The sequence below is a fragment of the Chlorocebus sabaeus genome, chromosome 1 (genome assembly GCF_047675955.1).
Source record: "Chlorocebus sabaeus isolate Y175 chromosome 1, mChlSab1.0.hap1, whole genome shotgun sequence".
Classification (NCBI taxonomy): Eukaryota; Metazoa; Chordata; class Mammalia; order Primates; family Cercopithecidae; genus Chlorocebus; species Chlorocebus sabaeus.
The window spans coordinates 50,421,105-50,445,129 of NC_132904.1; the positions used below are offsets into that span (position 1 = coordinate 50,421,105).

Genomic DNA, 24,025 nt, shown 5'->3' on the forward strand with positions numbered 1-24,025 from the left:
CTGCCTCAACCTCCCCCATAGCTGGGATTACAGGCATGTGCCAACACGCCCGGCTAATTTTGTATTTTTAGTAGAGAGGGGGTTTCTCTGCGTTGGCCAGGCTAGTCTCAAACTCCTGATCTCAGGTGATCCGCCTGCCTTGGCCTCCCGAGTGTTAGATTACAGGCGTGAGCCACCATGCCCGGCCTATTGCTTTATAATTGTTTTAGGCAGGAGGTTAAATCCAGTGCCTGTTATTCTCTCTTGGCTAGAAGAAAGTCTTCTAATAGCCTTCTAAAATTTCCCCAGGTATTCTTTCTCATTGTTCAAATTTGGTCCACATGCACTGGAATGGACTGGGAACATTGAGATAAACAACTATAAAATAGAATATAAAAGCACCTATAATCTCCAATAGTAATAACTCTGATAAACATAAAAACTCCCATAATTCCCCATGCTGATGACTCTGATTAATGTTTTGTGTATTTCATATTTCCTTCCAGTCTTCTTTCTGTCTTTTGATTATGTATGGTTTTTATATCAGTCCTTTGCCTACTTGGCCTCTTTGTAGCCTTTGACACTAATGATTACTCCCTCATTCTTAAAATTTTGTACACTAGGCCGGACACAGTGACTCATGCCTCGAATCCCAACACTTCACGAGGGTGAGCTGGGCGGATCACCTGAGGTTGGGAGTTTGAGAGGAGCCTGACCAACATGGAGAAACCCCATCTCTACTAAAAATACAAAATTAGCCCAGCGTGGTGGTGAAAGCCTGTAATCCCAGCTACTTGGGAGGCTGAGGCAGGAGAATCGCTTGAACCCGGGAGGCGGAGGTTGCAGTGAGCCGAGATCGTGCCATTGCACTCCAGCCTGGGCAACAAGAGTGAAACTCCACTTTTTAAAAAAAATTGTATACTATTAGCTTCTAGGAGATACCTCTCCTGATTTTATTTCAATCACTTCAAACCCTAAGAATCCCCTCTCACAGTCTTCTTTACAAATTCCTCTTCCTCCATGTCCCCTTAAATATTGACTTCTTTCTTGCTTCTCTTCTCACTGGATATCTAAATTCTCCCTCAGTGATCTCATCTATTACCTGTGACTTCAGTTGTCTGCTTGTGACTCATAAATTGACATTTCTAAATCTCTCTCCCCAATGCTCCAGACCTATATAGTCAATTGCTTGATGTATATTTCTAGTTGGACATCTCACACTCTGTTTCAAACACAAATCATCTTCCTCCAAGAACCTAAACTGCATCGTGGTTCCATCTCAGTGCATGGCACTATTATCTACCTTTCTTCTCAAGCTAGAAACACGGAAACTATGCTGAACTCTTCTTTCTTCTTCTTAACCCCCACACATTTAATGAGGTCATCTAATTTTTTACTAGTTTATCTCCTAAATACCTCTTTTCTTTAAGCCTATGTCCTAGTTTCTCATACATTCCTGGTGTTCGCACCTGTATTTTCTCTCACCTGAACTGTCACAACAGCCGCTTATTTGACCTCTGGATAAGTGCCGGATGCATTGTGGTCTTTGTAAAACATCAATTAAATCATGTCACACTTTTATTTAAAGAGCTCCAATAGTTCCCTTTTACTTATAGAATAAAAGTCAAAACTTTTAGCTTAGTGTGAACAAGGTCCTTCCCAGTCCACCTCTAAACTCTCTTTCACCTTGCTCCCGGCTCATCTCATGTGTATCGTTCCCCAAATACAGCATCTCCTCTGCCTTTGTCCGTGCTGTTCTTTATGCCTGGGGAGTCTTTCTGCATCTTCTCTGTTTGATAAATGCCTTCTCGTATTTCAATATGTATCTTATGTGTCCCCTTCTTCAGTGAGTTCCTCCTTGAACCCCTCCAGAAGTGCTTGCCCTCATTCCTCTCATGCTCTGGCAGTTCTTTCATCCAGCCACTACTGCACTTGTTACAGTGCAGTATATAGATAACTGTAGTTAGTTATACAGTGCAATATATAACTAACTGTAGTTACGCATTTACATCTATTCCTCCTGCTAGACTGTGTACTCTTTAAACAGTGGCCATCTTCTTCCTCTATGTACTTATCTCTCTAACAAGGGCTCAGTATCATAGCCATTCAATAAGTGTTTATATAATACTTGGTTTCCTAACCTGAGGTCCATGGATAGGCTTTGGAGGGCCCCTTAAACTCCATAATATTGCGTGTGAATGTATGTGTTTTGAGGACATTTTCCTGGAAGATTCATTCTGGTCACCAGATTTTCAGGGGGACCCTAGATTAACAAACAGTTAAGTACCTCTACCTTAGGGGAAAACTGTAGCCAACGAGTTGGTTTGGGAAACCTAAATTGTAGCCGGAGCCTAAACTTCATATTGGGCTTGATATGACCTTTTGCTGCTGCTGCTGTCAGTCAGGCCTGTGATGAGGAGAGAGAGCTAGAGCGGGGGGCATACAGCAACTCTCCACTGCAGGCGGGAACATTCAACATTCTCAACTCTCAAAGCCCACGACCCTTCTCCCCCCACCTCCCACCCCCAGCTTTCTCTTTCATGCTAATGAGAACACATCCTACATGAATGCAAATTTGAAACTCAAACACACACACATACACTTCTGCAGGCACCCAAATACACACACAAACACACAGCCAGGCATGCACACATGCATTCATCCACACACATACAGATAAACATATGCAAACCGGCCACATACACATGGGCATTCTGGATAATACACAGCTTCACTCCTGCATGGTCCATCCAAACACACACACACACACACACACATCCATGCATATGGAACTCACACGACCTCCCTCCTGCTGAGAGCGAGTGCTGCCCCTGGCATCAGGCCCGCTGAGACAGCCGAGTGGAGCCATCTGTCAGGCTGAGGTTCCTGAACACCGCCCATCCTGCCTGAGCTCAGCCGGTCGGCATGCCGGGCATGCAGCCTTGCTATTCTCTCCGGCTGAATCATGCTGAGTGAGCTGGCCCAGCTACGGTTTATCAAATCGGAACAGAATTTTGGCAAAACAGATGACTTGTGAGCTTGGCATTTGTGGACTTGGGAGGTGGAGACCTGTGGGGTGGGGGAGGAAGGGGGAAGGGAAAAAGGGAGAAAAATTGCTTCTGGATACACTGAGATGTGCTGGAGAACTGAGTTCAAGAATGTGGCAGAGGAGCTTAGGTGCCAGATGTAAAGTCAAAAAAACCCGATTCAAGTTCCAGCTCTACCACTTAATAGCCACGTGACTTTGAACATGCTAATTTACCTCTTTGAGCTTCAGTTTCTTTTGTTTGTTTGGTTTTGTATTTTGAGACGGAGTCTTGTGGGATACAAGGGTCTGTAATGCCCTCAATATCCCACTTATTGCACACCCTATGGAAAAGACATTGTGCTAACTTCCTTTTTTTTTTGAGACAAAGGCTTACTCTGTTGCCCGGGCTGGAGTGGAGTGGCATGATCTTGGCTCACTGCAACCTCTGCCTCCTGGGTTCGAGCAATTCTCCCGCTTCAGCCTCCCGAGTAGCTGGGATTACAGGCATGCACCACCATGTCCAGCTAATTTTTGTATTTCAGTAGAGACAGGGTTTCACCATGTTGCCTAGGCTCCTAACCTTAAGTGATCCTCCTAACCTCAAGTGATCCTCCTGCCTCAGCCTCCCAAAGTGGTGGGATTACAGGTGTGAGCCACCAGGCCCTGCCACATTGTGCTAACTTCTTAATATGCATTACCTCATTCAGATCTTATTAACCGTCCTTGTTCTAGAGATGGGGAAACTAAGGCTCAGAAAAGTCAGGATTTGTCCAAGGTAACATGGTGTCATGAAACTGGTCATAAATGCCAGACCTGTCTGACTCTGGAGTCGGCTCTTAGCCATTGTGCAACTCAGATACCTGCTCTCTGCCTAGGTGGTAGTTCCTACAGCTTCCTCCAGAGGCCCCTTCAGGCTGGCCATGGGGCTGAGCCACAGCTGCTGTCCTGGTGCCTTCCAACCCCAGACTTCATTTTCACTCTTTGTGGAGGAAAGGGAGTTTGTTGGGAGGAGGGGCACAGTCCTGGACTGAAAGGCAGAACACTGGGGTACTCGTGCTGTTCTGTCTGGGCACCATGATCTCTCTCTCAGCAGGTGTTAACTTGTACTGGGTAACACTCAATCGGTAACATGGGAAGAATTGTCCTATTCCTAGTCTCCACCAAAATTAGTATACTCTTTTTGAGATTATATATGAAAGACATCTGAATAAAGGGTTAGTATATTACTAGATTTTCTCTGTCACCCAGGCTGGAGTGCAGTGGTGCGATCTCGGCTCACTGCAAGCTCCGCCTCCCGGGTTCACGTCATTCTCCTGCCTCAGCCTCCCAAGTAGCTGGGACTACAGGCGCCACCACCACACCCGGCTAATTTTTTTGTATTTTTAGTAGAGACGGGGTTTCACTGTGTTAGCCAGGATGGTCTCTATCTCCTGACCTTGTGATCCGCCCGCCTTGGCCTCCCAAATACTAGGATGACAGGCGTGAGCCCCCGCGCCCGGCCAGTACATTACTAGATTATGGGTCTAGCCCCTGACCAATGTTCCAGACTTAATTCCCAAAATTTCCCACCAAACTTGGAAAACCTCCAAAGTATCCCTGCCTCTCTGCCTCTGTTCATGCCTTTCCACATTATCTGAAAGGCTTTTTCATCTTCACCTACCATAATTCTACCTATCCAGAAGACCTAGTACATAGGCTTTCTCCTAAGAGGCATTCATGGACAGCTGTCCTTGAAGTGATCCATTTCTTCTATCTAATCTTTGACTGTAAGCTCTCAAGAAAGGCATCACTACTAGCCTTGCCATTATTATTAGTGTATAGGGCATCTCCCCTGTGGAGGACATGTTGATTTTTGCCTGCCCAGCATCATCTCCCACTTTTGGTAACAGCAACTTGATTTTCCTCTGGTGGACCACCTTCCCTCTTTTAGTCCATGTGATTTGGAGGGGTTAACCCCACCTCAAAAATCCAGAGGCAGGCATGTGACTTAGGCCTTTTCAATCAGAGTCACTGTGAACGGTTCTGTGAAGGGCAGATGAACCACTGGGAATTACTTTTGCTGGAAAGATTGGAACAAGCAGCTCTAATTGCTGTGATTGAATGCAAACATGGAGCTGAAAGTACTTTCACATGGAAAAAAAATCCTGAGAATGCAGCTACACAAGAGCAAGTTACAGAAAGAGATGTAATTTTGAGAATAATATTGTTGGAAATCCTTGGATCTTAGATTCAGTGATTCCTGAAGCTGGAGGTAATCTTAAGCCTGGTTTCCTGACGCACTCACTGGTAAATGGAGTTGGATAGCCATAATTGACTTAGACTAATTGAGATCTAACAAGATCCACCTCTGGGATTACAGATTGAGCCCAGCTTTCTCCTGATCACATGCCTGGGGCAAATTAATTCTGCCCCCTACCCACATTCTTTTTTTACTTCTTAAGCTAGTTTGAGTTGGGTTTCTGTAATGTATAATTAAAGATATGAACCCATCCTCAATTTGTTTATAAACTTAAAGAGGACAAAAGCCTGATCTTTTTAACCATACAACTCCTCAGGGCCTAGCACAGTACCTGATAAGACAGAGGGTGCTCAAGGTGTGATGTTTGATGGATGGATGCTCACTTCATTCAATCCCACTTTTCCTGAGCACCTACGATGAGCTAAGCTGAGCACAGGAACCACAAGGAATAACCGGTCGAAGTGCTTGCCCTCAAGGAGTTCTGAGTTTAGTAAAAGGAGAAGGTATGAAAACAAACATATTATAAAATAACCTGGGCTATAATAGAAATCTGAACACATTTCTGTGGGATCCCAGAAGGTTGGAGATTTGGGGAGTTGGGAATGTGGGGAGGCTTCTTAGAGGAGAAGATAGATCTAAGTCGAGTTCTTTAAGAACAAAAAGAAGTTCCTAGGCAGAGAAAAGCTGTTCCAGGGATGAGGTATTCCAGGCTGAGATAGCAATATTATATAATTATATTAATATAGTTAATAATATCGCTAGCTCCTCTTCTTCCTGGGGCTTCTTCACAATCTCCTTCCTCTTTTCCTCTGCCTCACATATGGATGGAATCACCACAGTGATTAAGAGCACAGGCTCTGAGCTCTGAAAGATTTTCGTTCTGCAACTTAACCACCCATATGACCTTGAGCAGAATCACTTGTGTCTTGAAAATAAGCACAGTTATTGCATTTGCCTTGTAAGATTGTTTAGAACATTCTAAAAAATTACCAATATAAAGTGTGAGCCTGGCACAAGCCAATTCTCAAGAAATGTTAGCTGCTATTATTTTTATTGTCTGTTAAGAACCTTTAAGGACCAGGGAACAGAAAACCTAACTCGAACTGGGGTAAACAGTAAGGAGATTCTTCACAGTACATAACAGGGAGTGTTGAAGTAGAGCAGGCCCCAGGCATGGAATAATCAGGGCTCTGACTCCATTTCTCTGTAGTGCTCCCAGCTCTGCCCTCTTCTTTGTATTGGCTCTGTCTACAGGCTAGCTTCCCTCATTGTCCAGAGATGGCTGTGTCACTGTGTCCTGAGCAACTGTGACAACATGCTTCCTTGTTCACATTCATCATAACAGAGAAAAAAAATCTCCTCCCTAAACAGAAATATAAACCCTTTCTTTCAATCTGCTTAGGATAGTTTAGGGTATGTGCCTGCTCCTGGACCGGTGACAGTGATTGGGGGATTCCCTGTGTTGATTGGCTTAAGCCTAGCTTCCTGAGACACTCACTGGTAAGTGGAGTTGGATAGCCATAATTGACTTAGACTAATTGGGATCTAACAAGATCCACCTCTGGGATTAGATATGGAGCCCAGCTTTCTCCTCATCACATGGCTGCATCTTGGTAAAGGGAGAAGGGATCTGTGAGAGAGAAGGAAGGAATAACTGGATGTTGGCTGGAAAATCAACAGCATCTTTTGTGATGATTCCTATTGCATTTTTTTGCATGCTAGTTCACATGGGTCTTTTAAGGCCATGGCTCAAATGGTTCCTTCCCACTGAGGCTGGCAATGGAACCAGCTACAGAGAATAACACATGGCTCCCACCTCTCTCCCTCATTCCTCTCCTCTGCACTTCCTGTCGCCCTCGCTCAGCATTAGTTTTATCTAAAGTTTTATCACCCGCCTGACATCATACTTTTAGCTTTACTTGTTTATTATGTCTCCTCCCTCTAGAATATAAATTCCATGAAGGCAGAGGTTTAGAGTTGTTCAGTTTTGCACTTCTAATGTCTAGAAGAGCCCTGACCCACAACATAACAATTTGTTGAGTGAATAAAGTCTTCTAACCAGAGCCAGATTCCTTGGATCATCTCAGAGGTTGTCACCCAGCTATGGGGTCTGGGAATGGTGTCAGCTTTCACAGATTCATTTCTCCTCTTTCTGCTCTGTCTCTCTATCTATTTGCCCCTTGTCTATCTCTCAGTCTCCCTAATATCCATCTGCTGAGTAGGCTCATATTTGTCATTTTGCTTTTTTCCTACACAGCATTGATTACAAATCTTTTTCTTCTCCCTTCTCATGCTGACTACCTCTTATTCTCTACATGCAAAATATTAAATATTTTGTGTTCAAATAGAGCTAAAAGACCTGAGTGACCCTTATATCTTGCAAAGGTTTAAGACAGGACATCTCATTTTTTTGAGAACTTCATTTATGTTTTTACATACATGTTTGAGAAATCCATATGGAGTGTATTACTGTAGGTGCTTCCGCGTCTACCATTCCATGGCTTCCTGGAATTGTATCCTCTTTTTTTTTTCGAAACAGGGTCTCACTCTGTCACCCAGGCTGAGTGCAGATGTGTGATCATGGCTCACTGCAGCCTCAACCTCCCAGGCTTAAGCGATCCTCCCACCTCAGCCTCCTGAGTAGCTGGGACTACAGGCCCACACCACCACACCCAGCTAATTTTTTATTTTTTGTAGAGATGGAGTCTTGCTGTGTTGCCAAGGCTAGTCTAAAACTCCTGGACATAAGTGACCCTTCCACCTTGGCCTCCCAAAGAGCTGGGATTACAGATGTGAGCCACTGTGCCTGGCCCTAGATTTGTATCCTCTTTGAAATCCTCTTTGGTATGAATATTTTTAAATTTTAAGAGAAAAGCCTCTGCTTTCTCCCATACCACTCCCACCCTAAAATCTGTCTGCCTCTAGTAAGGGACATGTAATAAGGCATTGTTTTCTTAGTTGATATTTTCTGGCTCTAGGACTGGACAAAGGAACAGTGATAAAAATAACAATAGAAAACATGTATTTGTCTAGCACTTTACAATAAACTATGACTATTGTTCTTTTCTCAATTATAAAATGAATATGAGCTTACAAAATATTACCTTTTTTTTTAAGACAGAGTCTTGCTCTGTCTCCTAGGCCGGAGTGCAGTGGCACAATTTGGGCTCATTGCAACCTCTGCCTCATTGGTTCAAGCAATTCTCCTGCCTCAGCCTCCCAAGTAGCTGGGACTGTGGAAGTACACCACTATACCCGGCTAATTTTTGTATTTTTAGTAGAGATGAGGTTTCACCATGTTGGCCAGGCTTGACTCAGACTCCTGACCTTACATGATCCTTCTGCCTTGAGTTCCCAAAGTGCTGGGATTACAGGTGTGAGCCACTGCACCTAGTCTACAATTTTTTTAGCGGGATCGCATTATACCATGGTGTTATTTGACTTTCAGAGACTGAGAGAGGTTGTCGAAGAGATATGGCTAGGAGGTGGAAGAGCCAGAACTAGAACCTGGGCCCTGTCGTCCCAAAGCCTTTGCTCTTCTCGATGCCCCTATTCCAGGCATTAAACTTGGCCTTTGCCTCCCTCTCTGATGATGTGAACATGTAAGTGGGTGCTAGTTGTTAGGCTTACTTGATGACTCAGAACAGCTGCCTTCCCCTCTGAGGTGGGGGGTAACCCCAGGTAGGTGCTGCCCACCCAGGAGTCTGTGGCTTCCTGCCTTCTTCAGTTCAAGGGTTTATCAGATAAGGCAGAACCTTAAAATGCTCATATTTCCCAGAACACATAGTTTGATTTAACAAGCACAGGCTACAAAGACTGACCAGAGGACAGGGAGTCTGTGGTCATGGGTAAACAGCAGTGGAGACTGGAAGAGTCCAGGGCTAACAGCCTCTTCCTCCAGTCCAGCATCAGTACCCCCAGGGCCTCAGTATCTGTAACTAGTGAGCCTACGTCCCCAGAGGGGGATCCCTCCTCCACCAGAAAGTGAACTTTAGAAAGCCAGATGGTCTCAGCTCTCACAGGCTTCCAGGAAACCTCAACAATTCTAAGAAGACCCCATTTCCTGTTTCACACCCAGAGCCTGAGTCTTGGTGGGGAAAGGGAGGGAGGCCCGTGACACTCCCTGCTCGCTCCAACTTCAATCCTTGCCCTAGGCAACCCCTCTGTGTGCACAACTTCTCATAGAGGCAGCATGTCTCTGAGGTGTTGAGAGGTCCCCTCCCAGCTTATCCAGACTCTAGGATCCCCCTCTTCTCTGGGATACCTTTCACACCCACGTCTCCTAACCCAGATCCATCTGTTACTCCCAAACTAAAGACAGGCCCAGAGGTGAGCCAAAGCAACTGACAGCCCTAAAGGCATTTCAATGGGGTTATGACATTTAATAAATCAATGTTTCCCTGTGTGGAAGTCACATAGCATTGGTAGGACAGAAAATAATTTAAAGTTTCCACATGAATATCAGCATTAAAGAATATTTAATTACCCCCTTTTTCATTCCTTTTCAATACTTTTTATTATATCAAGAAGTACGTCTCCATTAGGTGCTAGTAGTTCTTTAACATCCCTCTGATACCGGTAAGACTTACCATGAAAAAAAGAAGAGATGGCATAAATAAATAATATTAAAAATAAGAACAGGATTTTAGCAAGCATTTTCTATATATTTTTTAAAAGATAGCCTTTAAAAAGCAACAACATTGTTTCTGTGTAGAAACAAATTTCATAAAAGATGTACACCTAGACTTTATCAAGAAAATTATATAATTTTAATGAAAACTATAAAGTAAAACCTAAACAAATAAGATCTAGCATGGATAGGAAGAAAACTCAGTATGATAAAGATGTCAATTCTTCCAAATTATTCTAGAAATTTAATGCAATCCCAATCAATGTTCTGAGTGTGTGTGTGTGTATGTGTGAAATTTTTCTAGCTGATTCTAAAACTTATTTGGAAGAGCAAAGACAGCTGCTATTTTATATTTTATGTAGGGTGGCCAGGGAAGGCCCTTCTGAGGAATGATGTGTGAGGAGTGAAGCATTCTAGGTAGGTAGAGCCAAGGCTTTGAGGCAGCAGCTTGCTTGGAATGTTCCAAGAATACGAGATCAGTGTGGCTGACTGAATGAATGGCAGAAATGAGGTCAGAGAAGTAGCCAGGGGCCAGCTGATGTTGGGCCTTGCGGACTGCGGTAAGAGCTCCGAAATTTACTCTGCAATGGGAGGCTGTTTGATTTTTTGAGCAAGGAGTGATCCAATTTAAACTGAACATTAAAAATGTTGAAAGGGCTGAAAATATTAAGTAAGCCTGTGTGTGGGTGGTATGGAAATGCAGTAAAAACTGTGAAGGGGGCACATGAATGACTGAAATTTTGAAAATTCTGCATGAAGTAATTCCTTAAGTCACAGATTTGGTCTTTCTAATTTAGCTGAGCCCAAACAGAATGGGAAAGGAATCTGAGTTCTTGGAGCCAATGCTGACAAATGTGTGGGAGGGACAGGCCGGGCCCAAATCTTCCTGCTGCTTTGGCTCATGGTGGATGTACCAGGGAATCCCCTCCATGGCTGGACCTCCAATTACAGCCTCCCAGAGAGTGAGTCCAAAAAGCAACTACTCTGAAAAATATCACTGACCTCAAAACTAGTGAGATTTAAAGAAGGTTAGAACTGAATGGGACTCTAGAGAGAGGAAGATAAGAAATGATAATAACATGGGCATGTCCCTAAAGACAATCATTATCTTCTCTCAAAAACTGTTCCTTCTGTGGCATTCCCTAGTCCAGTAAATGGCACATTATTCACTCAGTCAACCAACAAAGTTTTATTAAGCCTACACTACATGTCAGTATTGGATTCTCTCTAACAAGCAAAATCGACATAGGCTCTGCCCTCATGGAGCTACCAGTCTGATATGGGGAGAGAGACAGTAAACAAGTTATTACAAAACACTTAGCAATGTGAAAGAAACAAATAGGGTGGTGTGGTAGAGCAAGGATCAGCAAACTAAACAGAGGTCAAATATGGCTTACTGTCCTTTTTTTTGTAAATAAACTTTTATTGGAACACAGACATACTCATTTGTTTATATATTGTCTATGCTTGCTTTCATGCTGGTTTGAGTAGCTTGTAACAGAGATTTATAGCCTTCAAAGCCTAAAATAGTTACTATCTGGCCATTTACAGGATAAGTTTGCCTACCACTATTATAGAAGATAATGGGATCATTGGTGAATGACAAACAAAACAAACAAAAACAAAACAAAAGAAGATAATGGGGGAGCCTATCTCCCAGTAATGTCCAATAGAACTTTCTGAAATGATGGCAATGTCCTGTATCTGTGCTGTCCCTTATGGTAACCACCAACCACATGTAACTACTGGATTTGTCGCACTTGGATTTAGCTTCCCACTTCCAATTGTCCAGTCAGTTGTGGCCAAAGGGTGATAGGGTCACATGGTAAAAACAGGGCTTCCTTTGGCTGCCTTTTGCAGAGATAAGGAGCAGAATATTTACCCTTAGGAAGGGCTGTGGGTGTAACAGTGGAGTTAGTTGATGTGTTAACTACCATCCTATAATGTCTGCATTAGCTAGGTGCCCAAATCTGTGATGCTATGATTCTCCCTGAGGCTTCGGCTCTTGGAGGACCTGGATCTGTGACCTAAATTAACTCCCTCTATAGCCAGAAGTTCCCAGATGGTTATGATTGCTTGGCTGGGGCAAACACATTCTTTTCCCTCCATGCTCCCGGCCACACTTCCTCTATTCCTTCCCCCATTTAGAGACACTTCAGCAAGGGAGGGAAGGACAAAGGACATGTGGGTCTCAGAGCCATAAAAAATAGTGCAGTCCCTTGGGAGGAAGTCTGCTGCAGAGACTGCTGGAGAATTTCTGGTTTTCTGCTTTGGGTCTTACTAACTCAGGGATGATGTGGTCGGGGACTAAGGGGATAATTTTGCAATTTTGCCCCGACAGCATTGGCTTGGGCTCTGACATTTGGGCCACCTCTGACTCAGAGTTGAGTTAAATAATTAAATCTGCTGCCTCCCAAATTTGGCAGGGATCAGGGTGGCCTGTGGCTGCACAGGTCCTGTGAATCTCCTAGGCAGGCAGAATTGGTTTTACTCAGCCATGTGGCAGGGGAGGGAGGCCTGGAAATTGTCCATTTCCAGTACACCTTCCCTAACTGCCCCGAATGCCTAAAAGTAAGCCAGTGGACCCTTACCTTACCTGGAGGCTTTGTTTCCAATTAAAAGCCACTCCCTATACTGCCCAAGACTGTCCTTGGAGTTAGCATCAATCCTAGGGGCTCTAGAGAGGACTGAATTTCACATCCTTTCCTCCATATTTGGTATGGAAAGGGAGATAGCAGGGAACTGTGAGAGCCCTAGGGTAATGTGTGCATGTGAGTGTGTGTGTGTGAGAGAGCATGTGTGTATGAGCATATGTGTGTGAGCGTGTGTGTGTGTGTGTTGGGGATAGATGCAGGAGGTGGAATTGAAAGAAGAAACATGTTCAGAATTGGGGCTGGGTGGCACTAAATGCAGATGTTGGTAGGGCTACATCTCTAATAAAAGACCCAAGCCTTATCCTGACTGTGCCACTCATTCTCTGTATCCTTGATTGAGCAAGTCTCTTAATCTCCCTGGGCTTCAGTTTCCTCATTTGTAAAGTGAAGTGATTGGGTGAGGAAGTCTCCAAGGGTCCTTCTAGTTCTGCATCACTGGACCGAAAACACATCCCTTCTGGAGAAGGGCTGGTGAGGGGAGGCAGGTTCCAGTGAGATCTCTCCTTTCAGGCTTTCATATAGTAAGAGCACCACAGCAGCAGAGCCCAGGAGGAAAGGTGTGGGAGGTCTCACAGCTAAGCCCAGACTGCCCTGAATCTGGCCTCTGCAAGTCTCACCTCCAGTTCAATTAGAAAACTGTGTCCCTTCTTCAAGACATGTTACTTCTGTTTACCAGAAAATTGTCTTAATAACTAGAGATCTACAATGCCTGAAATGTGAAGGGCATTCTTCAGAGCTGTGCAAAGCACAGTGGCCTGACATGCTATCACATGCTCTGCCATGGGCAGGGTGCAGGCTTAGGAGGTACTGGGTGCCATAAAGACAGTGCCATAGAGCAATGGTTTGCAAACTGCTGGGCCCCACCCCAGAGTTTCTGATTCAGTAGGTCAAGGGTGGACTCTGAAAATATGCATCTCTAACAAGTTCCCAGGTAAATCTAATGCTGCTTGACTGGGGACCACACATTGAGAACCACCACTGTAGAGTGTGAGAGGTCATCTAGTGCCCTTCCTCCACTCTGCATCCTTTCTTATGGATTAGTAAATTGAAGGAAAGTGAGTTGTCAGCATCCCAGGACTGTGATCAGATTTCTCATCCAGTCCTCTTTCGTTTATTTATTTATTTATTTATTTATTTATTTATTTGAGACTAGGCCTTTCTCTGTTGCCCAGGCTGGTGTGCAGTGGTATGATCCTAGCTTACTGCAGCCTCAAACTCCCAGGCTCCAGCAGTCCTCCTGTCTCAGCCTCCCAATTAGCTTGGATTGCAGGTTCAACTCACTGCACCTTGCCAGTCCTCTTTTTACTCCATCATCTTGCTATTTCCTGAATAGTGATATTAATGGAAAATCCAGCATCTTCCTCAGCCTTCCTGGAGATCTTTGAGGAAAGGGGAGGCTAAGTCAGGGCTCTCTGGGGCAGGAGAAGGACCATTCTAGCCTCTGGCAAGTTGTGAGAAGTTCTTTCTCAAACTCAGGCCATACCAGCACAGGTGAAGCCTGAACTCATTATGGGACTCTGGCGGGGCACGTGGCAGCAGTTCTCGCCTCACCCCAGAAAGGGGAGGCTAATTCAGAAGGAAATGTGCCAGGCTGTGGTTTCCTGCTCCAGCTCTGCCCCACCTTGCTGACCTTGAGGAATTGTTTGGTCTCAAGGTCGCAAACCTTTGTTCCATACCCAAATTCCAAATCTAGTTTGACTGATCCTGCTTGTGCTTGAATGCCTCCAGTGAGCAGAAACTCATGCCTTCCCGAGCATCATCCTAACTTCAGCTAAATATCCAATCTCAGTGGAGAATGTCTCTTTCTGGAGAAATATGTGCATAGATGCCTAAGGTTTTCCTAAGGCCCAGCACTTTGTCTTCCTGAGATCAGAAGGGCTTCCTTATGCTGTCAGCTAAGTAGGTGATCTATAGATATTTGTTAAAGGAATGAAATGAGGTGAGGTTGGGTGGGCAGAGTGAAGCTATCAAGAAGATCGTTTTATCAGCAGCTACTTAGAGGTGCAGATCATGCAGCGTTCACATGGCTGTTACCGCCTTGCGTGATCTGGACACTGCCTGCCTCTCCTATCCGATCTCACACGACCTTCCCTCATGCTCACTCCTTTTGTGACAACATATTTATTTGTGTGACTGTTTGAATAATGTCTGTCTCCTCCCCCAGACTGGATGAAGGCAGGAACAGTGTTGGTTTTGCTCACCAATGTATCCCTAGCACTTAGCAATGTGCCTATCACATAGTATATGCTCAACACATACTGTTTTTGAGATAGGGTCTCGCTCTGTCACCCAGGCTGGAGTGCAGTTGCATGATCTTGGCTCACTGCAGCCTCAACCTCTGGGCTCAAGCAATCCTCCCACCTCAGCCTCCTGAGGAGCTAGGGATACAGGTGGATGCCACCACCAGCTAATTTTTGTATTTTTTGTAGAGACAGGGTTTTGCCATGTTGCTCAGACTGGTCTCGAACTCTTGGGCTCAAGTGATCTGCCCGCCTCAGCCTCCCAAAGTGCTGGGATTACAGGCGTGAGCCACTGTGCCTGGCTTCAACACATATTGTGAAAGGAAGGAATGACTTGCCTGTTCTGTGGCAGAGCAGTGCTTAGCCCCCTTAAATTCTTGTTTAAATAGACAGAAAATATATGCATATGTAAATTATTTTGCTCAAACACTGAGGGCAGTGCTCTAAGAGATAGCCTATTTCCAAAAAAATATTGAATGGATGTTAGGGTAAAGGCTAAGTTGCTTTTAGCAGCTTTAAAAAGGTTCCAGAATACAATGACTTCAGAAAATACAAGTTTATTTCTCTCTAACAAAAGCACCCCAAGGTAAGCAGGCCAGAACAGCAAAGCCTTTCTGATCCACACAGTCATTAAGGGTTTCAAGTTCCTTCCATCTCACTGTTTTGTCATCCCCAATGCCATTGTCTTCATCTGTGTATTAGGGTTCTCTAGAGGGACAGACTAATAGGAGATATATATATATATTTATTAAGTATTAATTATATGATCACAAGGTCTCACAATAAGCTATCTGCAAGCTTGAGGAACAAAGAGAGCCAGTCTGAGTCTCGAAACTGAAGAACTTGGAGTCTGATGTTCGAGGGCAGGAAGCATCCACCACAGGAGAAAGATGCAGGCTGGGAAGCTGGGCCAGTCTCACCTTTTCACATTTTCTGCCTGCTTTACATTTGCTGGCAGCTGATTAAATGGTGCCCTCCAGATTAAGGGTGGGTCTGCCTTCCCCAGTCCACTGACTCAAATGTTAACTTCCTTTGGCAATACCCTCACAGACACACCCAGGATCAATACTTTGCATCCTTCAATCAAGTTGACACTCAGTATTAACCATCACAATCTGCATGGTCAAAGATGGGCCATAGACCCAAACATGTTTCAGCTTGTAAGAAGGGGAGAGAGTAGAAGCCCAGGGTGAGTGATTGAAACAAAAACAAAAACAAAAACAAAAACAAAAACAAAAACAAGTGAGGCAAAGTTGCATCCTTCACTTCCACTCATAGTCCATTGGTCATAGGTTAATTCCAAGGTCACTCTACTTGCAAACTGACCAGGAAATGAATGGCCCTTTGCCCAGCTTAACCTCTATTACTGTGAAAGAAGAGGTGAATGTATTTAGGGAGACAACTGGGAGTGTCTGTCATGAGAAGTCTTATAATAAGTAACCATCACTCAGGAGATCTAAACGTAACCCGAATTATTATGCCCAAACCACTAAGTTCCACCAATTAATTGCCAGAAAAAAAGTTGTCTTCATGGATTCTCCCGGCTATTTCTGAAACTGTTTCAGGGTGCTATTCCATATGTATTCCAGAACAGGTCCCTCCTCAATATAGCAAGATATACCCAAATTACAGATGCTCATATCAGCAAGTCTACCTGTAAGAATTTCTCCAATAGATATATTTACCCACATGGGAAATTAAATACACATTGTTCATAAAAGGAAAATATTTAAAAATATATAATGTCCCAGTCCAGGTGCAGTGGCTTACACATGTAATCCTAGCACTTTGGGAGGCCAAGGCGGGTGGCTCGCTTGGGCAACATGGCAAAACTCCAAAACTCCATCTCTACAAACCTGTACAGCATGTTACTGTACTGATTACTGTAGTAAATTGTAACACAATGGTATTTGTGCATCTAAACATAGAAAATACATGGTAAAAATGTGGTATAAAATATGTAAAATGGTATGCCTTATGAAATGGCACTTATGAACGGAACTTGCAGGACTGGAAATTGCTCTGGGTGAGTGAAATTGCTCAGTGAGTGAAATTGCTCAGAAATTGCTCAGTGAGTGAGTAGTGAGGGAATATGAAGGCCTAGGACATTACCGTACACTACTGTAGACTTTATAAATACTGTACGCTTAGGCTGCACTAAATTTATAAATGCAGCCCAGCATGGTGGTATGTGCCTGTAGTCCCAGCTACTTGGGAGGCCAAGGAGGGAGAATCACTTGAGGCCAGGAGTTTGAAACCAGCCTGGACAACACAGGGAGACCCCATCTCTACCAAAAATTTAAAATTAGCCAGGTGTGGTGGTGTGTGCCTGTAGTCCTAGCTACTTGGGAGGCCAAGGTAGAAGGATCACTTGAGTCCCGGAGTTTGAGGCAGCAGTGAGCTATGATTGTGCCACTGCACTCCAGTCTGAGTGACAGGGCGAGACCCTTCTAAAATAAATAAATAAATAAATAAAATTTTAAAATGAAGAGTTTTTAAATAGAAAAAAATTTTTCTTTCTTTATATCTTTATTTTGTAAGCTTTTTGCTTTTTTCTTAATTTTTATTTTGAGATCGGAGGTACAGGTTAGGGTTTGTTACATAGGTGAACTTGTGTCATGGGAGTTTGTTTTACTTTTTATTTTTTAGATTTTTTCAAAAAATAAAACTAAGGCACAAATACACACATTAGCCTAGGCCTACACAGGGTCAGCATCATCAATATCACCTCCACATCTTGTCCCACTGGAAGGTCTTCAGGGTCAATAACGTGAATGGGGCTGTCATCTTATGATACCAATGCCTTCTTCTGAAATATCTCCTGAAGGATCTGCCTGAGGCTAATTTACAGTTTACCCTTTTCTTTTTTTTTTTTTTTTTTGAGATGCAGTCTCACTCTGTCGCCCAGGCTGGAGTGCAGTAGTACGATCTCGGCTCACTGCAAATTCTGCCTCCCAGGTTCAAGCAATTCTCCTGCCTCAGCCTCCCAAGTAGCTGGGATTACAGGTGCCTGCCACCACACCCAGCTAATTTTTGTATTTTTAGTAGAGACGGGGTTTCACCATGTTAGCCAGGATGGTCTCGAGCCACTGTGCCTGACATTTTTTTTTTTTAAATAAGTAGGCGTACACACTAAAATAACAATTAAAAAGTATAGTATAGTCAGCTGGGCACAGTGGCTTACACCTGTAATCCTAGCATTTTGGGAGGCCGAGGCAGGCAGATCACTTGAGGTCAGGAGTTCAAGACCACCCTGCCAACATGGTGAAACCCTGTCTCTATCGAAAACACAAAAATTAGCCAGGCATGGTAGCGCACGCGTGTAATCCCAGCTACTCGGGAGGCTGAGGCAGGAGAACCACTTGAATCCAGGAGGCAGAGGTTGCAGTGAGCCAAGATCATGCCACTGCACTCCAGCCTGGGCGACAGAGTGAGATGCCTGACAAAAAAAGAAAAAAAAAGTATAGTATAGTCAACACATAAACCACTCCCCTAGTCATTTATTATCATTATCAAATATTATATACTGTACATAAGTGTATGTGCTATACTTTTTATACAACTGGCAGCACAGTAGGTTGTTTACATCAGCATCACCGCAAACATGTGAGTGGTGCTTTGCGCTATGACGTTAAGATGGCTACAAAATCACTAGACAGAAATTTTTCAGCTCTCTTAAAATATGGGACCTCCATCCTATAAGTAGTCCTTCATTGGCTGAAATGTTATGTAGCACATGAATAAATCTAAATATATTTTGATGACTATATCTTTAAAATAAACATATTTACATAAATATATCTTTAAAATAAACATATATAAATATAAATATATATACTTGTTTGTATATTCGTAAGTTTCCCGGGAAGAATTCAAAGGAAACTAGTAACGGGGTGAGAAGGGGAAGGGACTGGGTGACTGGATGTCTGGGGTATATGCTTTTTGTACTTTTTCATTTAGGACCATGTGAATATGTTACCTATTTAAAAAGAAGAGGGCAGGGCAAGGTGGCTCACACCTGTAATCTCAGTACTTTGGGAGGCCAAGGCGGGTGAATAGCCTGAGGTCAGGAGTTTGAGACCAGCCTGATCAGCATGGTGAAGCCCCAATGCCATCTCTATTAAAAATACAAAATTAGCCAGGCGTGGTGGCGGGTGCCTGGAATCCCCGCTACTTGGGAGGCTGGGGCAGGAAAATCGCTTGAACCTGGGAGGTGGAGGTTGCAGTAAGCTGAGATCACGCTGTTGCACTCCAGCCTGGGCAACAAGAGAGAAACGCTGTATCAAAAAAAAAAAAAAAATTAAATTAAATAAAAAGAAGGGCCAGGTGTGGTGGCTCAGCCCGGTAATATTCCAGAGCTTTGGGAGGCCGAGGCAGGAGGATCACTTGACGCCTGGAGTTTGAGATGAGCCTGGGCAACATAGCAAGACCCCATCTCAAAAAAAAAAAAAATTAGCCGATGTAGTGGCATGTGCCTGTAGTCCCAGCTACTTGGGAGGCGGAGGCAGGGGGATCACTTGAGCCCAGGAGTTCATGATTACAGTGAGCTATGATTGTGCCACTGCACTCAGCCTATTTGACAGAGTAAGACCCAGTCTCTTAAAAAAAAAAAAAAAAAAAAAGATGGCCTGGGTGCAGTGGCTCACGCCTGTAATCCCAGCACTTTGGGAGGTCAAGGTGGGCGGATGACCTGAGGTCAGGAGTTTGAGACCAGCCTGGCTGGCCAACATGGCAAAACTCTGTCTCTACTAAAAATACAAAAGTTAGCTGGGCATGGTGGCAGATGCCTGTAATCCCAGCTACTCTGGAGGTTGAGGCAGGAGAATCGCTCCAACCTGGGAGGTGGAAGTTGCAGTGAGCTGAGACCAAGCCACTGCACTCCAGCCTGGGTGACAGAGCAAGAGACTATCAAAAAAAAAAAAAAAAAAAGAAGAAGGAGCATGAGGAGGAGGAGGAGGAGGAGGAGAAGGAAAGGAAATGATGGGAGAGAAGAAAGAGAACAAGGAAGAAGAGGAAGGGAGAGAAGGGAAGGAAGGGAAAAAAGGAAGAAGGGAGGGAGAATCCTTCCTATACTTTCTCTCTGGCCTCCTCACCATATGTCGACACTGCTGCCTCTGCCACAGTGACCCCTGAGGTCTCTGCTCCACAGACCCAGCTATCCTCTGCTAACAACTACTGTGGACACCGTTTGGGGTTCAAGTAGGCAGAACTTGGTTTCTATGGCCGATGTGTGAGACAAGACCTTCCCTTCAATTTCACATATCCCAGCAGAGACCAGCCCATAATATTTCAAGGGAAGCGACTGATGATTCAAGAAAAAGGAAAGGCAAATTAACAAAAGATGAGAATTTCCAATGACTGCAAAAACTCAGATCCTTCCTCGGGACCCCCACTATCCATCTTCCTGCTGTGTTCCAGGCCTGGCCTCATGACAGCAGGAGACAATATTTATGACCACCAGGAGTTCTCCAGGAATATTCTGACCTTAGAGTCCAGGCCAAACTGGCCCTAGGCATCAGAGAAAGGAGGAAGTTTCGCCTTACCCCATTCTATAGGTTTGCTCCCCAGACCTCATTTCCAGCCACAGGATTGAACTCTAGCCAGGATGATTAACGATGGTACTAACCATTCCCTTGAGAATGTATTTCTTAAAAGACCACCAGAGTATATTTTGGCCTTACAGTCCTCAAAAGACAATTCCAATAATCTGATATAAATACCTTTCAATGTCTGGTCAGTCAGCTTTTAGATATCAAATTAAACTCAAATTAAGATATGTAATCTGGGAAGTCAGTTTCTGGCCCATGGGGGAACTGTGCCAAACTAAGTCTAGTTTCTTGTATTGTTGGTCTCTCCCCATTAACAGCTCAAAATCCTGGGGTCCAGTCTTTCCCAACATCAACATTACATGAAGAAAAAACAACCAGATGTTAGACACAATATTAGAGAAAGGAGAAACGTAATGGTACCAAGATCCTGGGATGAGATCATGACAGCTATTGAGCACTGTAGATAGCTCTAAGTTCACTGTTGCAGGAAAGAATGATTATGGATTGTGTAATTGTCCTCGTTTGGTGAGAGGGTATTTGTCTATAGATACAAATGTGTAATTGAAAGAGACATTCATCACACATTCTTATGTAAAGGATATTGAACAAGAGCATAAACAGCGTCTTCTGTGGTAATGTAGCAAAAACCTCAAGGTAAAACACAGCTGTGCCTAGGGTTAGCTAATTCCAGAACTCGATGGGGAGCTGGGTAACAAGAAAGAAAGAGGGGAAATGTTTTGGGGAGGTGTCCACATCAGAATGGAGGGTAGTGAGGACAGCCAGTGGCTTTCGTAGAGATTGTCGTCCAGCCTAGGCGAGCAGATTTGAATAGCCATGTGCTGTGCGAAGAGTTAGTGGACACTCTGTGTTGCCTCCAGCTTCCATTTTATCAGAATCTTGATTTTGTTCAGCTATTCATTTCTCTCTCATGCAGCCATGAGTATCAAGGGAAGAAGACTCCAGGCCCAGTTCCAAGAGCTAGGCCTGACTGACTGGTCTAAAGGCAATCTTATCCCCTTGCCCAGATTAGCCCAGAAATATGCATATGACTCAATTCTGACCAATGCGTGTTGAGAACTGTGTAAGAGGATTCTAAGAAAAGTTTCTTTGTTTCAAAAAAAAAGCCAGGAGAGATGTTCTCTCTTCTTCCTCCAGAGTTTATGCCTTGATTTTGTATGATGATTGGAACTCTTACAGCCATCTTGCAGCTTGAGGGTGAAGTCAACACCAAAGATGGCATGTAGGGAGGTGGAAAGAACCCGTATTTTTCGTTTTATTTTATTTTATTTTAAGTTCTGGGATACATGCCCAGAACGTGCAGGTTTGTTAGATAGGTATACATGTGCCATGGTGGTTTGCTGCACCTATCAACCTGTCATCTAGGTTTTAAGCCCCGCGTGCATTAGGTATTTGTCTTAATGCTCTCCCTCCTCTTGTCCCCCATTCCCTGACAGGCCCCAGTGTGTGACATTCCCCTCCCTGTGTCCATGTGTTCTCATTGGAACCCATATTCTTTTTTTATTTTTCTTTTCTTTTTTTTTTTTTTGATATGGAGTTTTGCTCTTGTTGCCCAGGCTGGATTTCTATGGCACGATCTTGGCTCAATGCAACCACTGCCTCTCAGGTTCAAGTGATTCTCCTGCCTCAGTCTCCTGAGTAGCTGGGATTACCAGCCACCATGCCTGTCTAATTTTGTATTTTTAGTAGAGATGGGGTTTCTCCATGTTGATCAGGCTGGTCTCAAACTCCCGACCTCAGGTGATTTGCCCGCCTTGACCTCCCAAAGCACTGGGATTATGGGTGTGAGCCACCATGCCCAACCTGAACCCATATTCTTGATGACATTGTTGAGCTGCTGAATCAACCAACCTGGGAACCTACCCTACCTCTAAATTTCTTATGTACAATAACGTATTTTCTAATTTTAAAGCAAATTTCAGTTGGAGGTTCTGTCACTTGTATCTGAAAACATACACTGCATGAATTTTAGTTATTTATTTATTTTTAAAGACAGGGTCTCACTCTGTCATCCAGGCTGGAGTGCAGTGGCACAATCTTGGCTCACTGCAACCTCCACCTTCTAGGCTCAAGTGATCCTCCTACCTCAGCCTCCCAAGTAGCTGGGACTACAGGCACATGCCGCCATGCCTGGCTAATTTTTTGTATTTTTGGTAGAGACAGGGTCTCACCATATTGCCCAGGCTGGTCTCAAACTCCTGAGTTCAGATGATGCACCCACCTTGGCCTCCCAGAGTGCTGAGATTATAGGTGTGAGCCACCGTGCCCGGCCAGAAGGAATTTTAAATAACACATATCTACTGGCATGGAACTTATCTTGTAGTGGAGGAGGGCTAGACATTAAACAATTGATTTCACAATGAATTATTTAATCATAATAGTATAAAGTGCTAAAAGAATACAGTGCATAAGAGAGGATCTGATCTTGTCTGAGAGTGGCATGTTCCCTTCTCAGTCTCTTTCTAATTGGACTTTTAAATTCCAACTGTGCTTCTTATAAGAAGGTAGTTTACACTTTAAGTCTTAGTTTTGCTTCTTGACAAGGGCTTCTGGCATCGATTTGGTGACCACAGATAGGCTTTAACTATAAGACAAGAGCCAGGTGAAGTGGCCCACATTTGTAATCCCAGCTCTTTGAGAGGCCAAGGTGGGACAATCACTTGAGGCCAGGAGTTCAACACCAGTCTGGCCAAGATAGCGAGACCCCATCTGAAAAAGAGAGACAGAGAAAAAAAACAACTCTAAGACCAATAGGTGCTAGAAAGAGGGAAAGAGAGAAAGAGAAAAACATGTATAAGACCAATAGATACTCAAGCTGATAAGCTTCTGTGAAAATTGTGGAGCATGAATTGCATTCCCTCTTGGATGGGAGGAGTCCAACCTGTGGTTTGCCTAGGATGAGCAAATCTCACTTCATTAACCAGCAATGCCAAAGAAATCCTGAGAAATGAGACAACTAGAAGAGCTGGGGACAGGGTTTGGGAATCACTCACAGTAGTGTAATCATGTATTGGATACATTAAAAGCAAGTGTTATATTAGTTATCAATTGGTTGACTTCTGATGACAAGATAGCAAAATCAAAGTCCTTTCCCTGTACTTTACTCAGACGTCAGCCCATTGCCAACAAAGAGACTAGTAAACAAAAACACAAACTCCATCCTTGGTGACAGAGGGAGAAATCTGAAATAGAGAAAGCAGGTGGAGAAATTGTCTTAAGAAATTGGAGGAAGGCAAAGCTGCTACCTCATTCATGTCTTCTCAGCCTGCCTGTGACTTCAGCCACAGCTCAAACTCACCTGTGCTGATAGCATTGTGCCTCAACAACCCAAATTTTTTCTCTTTGCCCTGGAGCTTCTTGGATATTATGAAAGCTGCTTGGTTCATGTGCAAGAGAAAAGGCACTCCCCAAATTAATGCCAGTGGGGGGCAGCCCTCAACCAAAAGGGGACCCACAGAGAGAAAGGATGCATACTTCAATGTCCAGTGCCTTGGGCAGACAGTGTGGAGAGGCACACTGTACCTTTCCCAGTCCCTAACTGCCTCAAAGATGACCTTAATAATGTACTCTTCCATTGGCTTTTCCTTCTTCCTTTGATCAGCTTTTCTCTGTTTCTTCACACTTGCTTCCTGGGATCATCTCTCAAATAAACTACCTCCACCCAAGTTCTTATCTCAGACTTGACTTT

The 24,025-nt window shown here is 44.0% G+C and overlaps 1 long non-coding RNA gene across 1 annotated transcript in view; it reads left to right on the forward strand.

Moving 5' to 3' along the window:
- Positions 1-24,025, forward strand: part of LOC103239839 (uncharacterized) — a 57,599-nt gene that overhangs the window by 24,228 nt on the left and 9,346 nt on the right. The gene's annotated exons all lie outside the window — the stretch shown is intronic.